At 42.6% G+C, this 4,250-nt stretch overlaps 1 long non-coding RNA gene across 1 annotated transcript; it reads left to right on the top strand.

Annotated features, from left to right (window-relative positions):
- Positions 1–471: 471 nt before the first annotated feature.
- Positions 472–3,253, top strand: LOC122456745. The gene is made up of 2 exons (XR_006275781.1): positions 472–792; positions 949–3,253. It is a non-coding gene; the product is annotated as an uncharacterized LOC122456745 (long non-coding RNA).
- The last annotated feature ends 997 nt before the right edge of the window (positions 3,254–4,250 follow it).

The following is a 4,250-nucleotide window of genomic DNA, read 5'->3' as shown; positions in this document are numbered from 1 at the left end:
ACGTCGATCTAAGTACGTCGACTTCAGCTATGTTATTCACGTAGCTAAAGTTGCGTAAGTTAGATCGATTCCCCCCCCACCCTCCCCAGCGTAGATCAGGGCTAAGAAGACTGAAAAACTTGAGTGGGACCTAACAAAGCAAGGTGAATGGGCCACACAATGGCAAATAAAAATCAAACGGGAAAAATGCAAGGTAATGTACATTGGGAGGAATATTTTGAATTCTTAATATACATTACTTGGTTCTAAATTGCACACAATTACAATCACAAAAGGAGACGGGCATGACTGTGGACAGTGCAAGGAAGTCTGCTGTTCAATATGCAGTAGCAGTCAAAAAAGCAAACAAACAAAATGTTAGAGTGCTTTAATGAATGAGACTGGAAATAGTGAAATATTACACCATTATATAAATCAATGGGACATCCTCACCTGGAGCTCATTATATAAATCAATGGGACATCCTCACCTGGCCAGTAACGTTTTGAGCACCCTGGCCACAATGCAGCAAAGCACTCAAGCACCTGCTACCTTTAAATGTGTGAGGAGTCCCACTGAAGTCAGTGGTTAAAGCTAAGCATAAATTGAGTACTTTGCCAGATTGGAGCCAGAGCACTCAGCACCTTGAAGAGTACAGTGCCTGGAATACTGTGTTTGCTTTGGGCCACTCTGTTTTGAATCAGATAGAGCAGAACCAGAGAAATCTTAGCAAAGGCTCAGAGATGGAGGATGAAAATTATAAGGGACCTGGAAAAAATTATACCTGGAGATAGTGTGATAAGATTGGGACAGGTTTCAGAGTAGCAGCCGTGTTAGTCTGTATTCGCAAAAAGAACAGCAGTACTTGTGGCACCTTAGAGACTAAGAAATTTATTAGAGCATAAGCTTTCGTGAGCTACAGCTCACTTCATCGGATGCATTTGGTGGAAAAAAAAAAGATTGGGACAGTTTGGTTTAGTGAAAGATGAATACGAGGAGACATGACAAATATATAAAACAATGACTGGTATAAAGAAGATAAATAAGGAACTCCTTTTTACCCTTCTCATAACCAGGGATCCTAGAAATCTGTTTGACACAGAAAAAAGCAAAATTTATGTTTTTACAGAGAATCTGTAGTTTTTACATTTTGTGGAAAAAATAAAAAACATATGCAGTAGAAACCCTTGCCACCAACATGCACGCAGGAATATGTGATATTGACGCTTCAGCCCCGGGTGGCAGGGGTCCAGCTGACAGCCCCACATGGTGGGGCTCCCGCTGTCAGATTTCATTTTAATCATGGAAAAACATGGATTTTTATGGTTTTTTATCAGAGAATCTTGGGATTTTTATCACAAAAAACTAGGATCCCTGCTCATAACACAGGAAACAAGGGGACATTAAAAGAAACTGAAATGCAACAAATTTAAAACTGATCAAAGGAAATGATTTTTTTACACAAAATATACTTCACCTTTGGAACTTACTGTCAGTGGGTGACACTGAGGCCAAGAACTTAAAGTGAACATCCACAGTTCCATTAGACAGCTATCATGGTTCAGGGCTAGCTGCATCTTTGTCCCCTTTCTGGTCTCTGAGTGCACCACTTAGTGTCAGGCCTTAAGGGTTTACCTCTACTGGGGAGGAATTAAAAAATTCTCCTTCTCTTTGGCCCTGGGCTTGAGTAGCCTGTGTGGTTTTTTTCCTTCAGGAGCATATGACCAGTGGTGTCTATGGTGACCAGATGCACGTTTTTCTTACCTAAAGATTTGTAATAATTATTTGTATTACAGTAGTGTGTAGAATCCCTAGTCCTGGATCAGGACCCCATTGTCCTAGATGTGATACCAACACTGTCCAGAAAGACAGTGTCTGTCCAAAGAGCTTACTATCCAAGACAACAGAGAATAGGTGGATAAAGATAGATAAGGGAGTACAAAGAAACAGTGAGACAGTATTGGTCAGCATGATAGGCAATGGCCTCAGCATAACAGCAACTTAACCATAATCAAGTTTTTTGTAGGCATCATGGAAAAGGGAAGTTTTGAGGAGGGTTTTGAAAGAGGATAATCAGTTACCATCCTTTGAGGGTGACTAGGCAAGTCTAACTTCTTCAGACACCACCACCCCCAGTAGCATCTTGTGTCAGTCTGGTCCCCGCAAAAAACTCCCTCCAAGAGTACTCCCCCACCCGCTTTTGAAAGAGAATCCCCTTTTACATGGCTAGAGTCCTTTTGATCTTCTGGTTCCCAGGCCTTTTCTAGTCCTGGCATTGTCTCTCAAGTGTTTGCTGAAAAATGGCTTATCTTGAGCTATTTTTCTCCCCTTCCTGCTTGTTTTCTTTACAGTCCCCCCATTAAACTAAACCAGTATATTAATTCAGTAAACATCCCAATAAACAGGTCAACATACAATATTAATACATTATTACAGGGCAGCTCCCCTTTCATCCAGAGCCGCCCAGAGGATTCAGGGGGCCTGGGGTCTTTGGTGGCGGGGGTCCTTCCGCTCCGGATGTGTTCAGCGGCACTGAAGGACCCGCTGCTGAAGTGCCGCCGAAAACTCTCGTGGGGCCCTGCGGGGATTGGGACAAATTGCCCCACTTGCCCCCCCTCTGGGGGCCCTGCTTTCATCACAACAGAATTTTACAAAACATAGACGGAATATGCCCTCTCATTTCAGACATAAAATAATCATTAACAGACAGGGGTAAGGAAGAAACTTCTCTATGGGCAGCTTATTCCACAATTGTCCACTGGGAGGTTTCTTGAATCTTCCCGAGCCCTCAGGTACTGGCTATTGTCAGAGACAGGATGCTGGACGGGATGGACCACTGGTCTGACCTGGCAATGCATGTTTCTGTTTCCTCTTTCAATGTGTGTTTGAAGAGAGGTGTTTGGAGAACTGTGTCTCCTAGTGGTGGGTCCTTGCTGTCCAAGATGAATACACTGTGTCTTGAGATGAATTGACAGAGCTGTGCAAGTACCTCAAAACTAGACACACATGGAATTCTGCAAATCAAGAGTTAGATGCATTTGGCAGAGCAGTTGGTGGGCCTCAGGTCAAGAACACCAAGGAGTGCTGTAAATCAAGAATGGCTGAAGCTTACCTACTGTCTTCCAATATCATGCTGTTCTCTTGCCAGTGCTATCAGTCCCTAACTCTGATAAGAACACAATTACAGTCATTTTATTGGACCTCCCAGTTCTGATATGGAATGTTTGGACCATAATACTACAATTTTAAAATTATGGGAGATAAAAAACAAAATAACTAAGTGTATAGGCCTGAAACCCAACCAAGTCTCAGAATATCAGAGACATTCTTACTATCCCTCTGACCAGTTCAAACAGACGTGGGAATGCACAAGCTGTTCAGTTGGACTGAGGCCCGAAGCCACTGTCCATATCATCCTGGATACAGGTTGAGCAAACAGGCTCTTTTCTCAGACAATGCCCTTAAATTCAGATGGATTATTAAAAGTTATGCATCTTCTACACTCTCTCTTCCACTTCTTTCTCACTGCCTGTTTTTCTCTTCTCTCTTCCCCTTCCACTGCTCTCTCCTCTTCTCATGCCACATTCTACTTGTCTATTTCCTCCCACGGTTACTCCTTACAGTAAACAAACCTTCACTCTCCCCACCTTCCTTAAACAAACCGTTGTTTCCTTTTGATACAGTGGCCACCTGGAACACAGCAAATAAGGGACATATCATTAGGAAATAATAGCTTAATCCATGGCAAAGATTCTATCGCCTTGTCTAGGCTAGGAAATTTTTGCTAAGATATCCTATGTTGTGGAGCTGAACTAGTGATAACAGGTGAGAGCAATGGTTGGAGAACTAGTATAGATAAGGCACTGGCAGCTGCCAACATTCTAAACGTCATGTTGTGTAAAACCTGCTCTAAGCAGGGCAGTGGTATAAATGTCATCTGTCACCTGGAACTTTGTCTGCACTAGCAACCCTGCAAGTGTTACAGGTAGGGGTGCTGTACCGGTGTTTGCAACGGTGAGAAAATTTTGCCAAATAAAAAACCAGTGAAGAGACAGCCAGAGAGGGAAAAGACAAAGGGTGGTGCAAATCTGAATTAAACCTGAACTCCTGCAATAAAACCTACCTGGAGATGCTGCAATTCATCAGTTCAAGACTGAGCTTCTGGTGAACTTTTGTTTCTCACTCTTTCACTCTGGCCCTGCAACATAGCCATATAATTATTAGAGACTGTACAAGCAGTGGGAGCTACTAGAGTATTTAAAAAAAATTAA

The sequence above is a fragment of the Dermochelys coriacea genome, chromosome 15 (assembly GCF_009764565.3).
Source record: "Dermochelys coriacea isolate rDerCor1 chromosome 15, rDerCor1.pri.v4, whole genome shotgun sequence".
Classification (NCBI taxonomy): Eukaryota; Metazoa; Chordata; order Testudines; family Dermochelyidae; genus Dermochelys; species Dermochelys coriacea.
The sequence above is the reverse complement of the archived record's forward strand: the minus strand, read 5'-3'. Positions and strand labels throughout refer to the sequence as shown.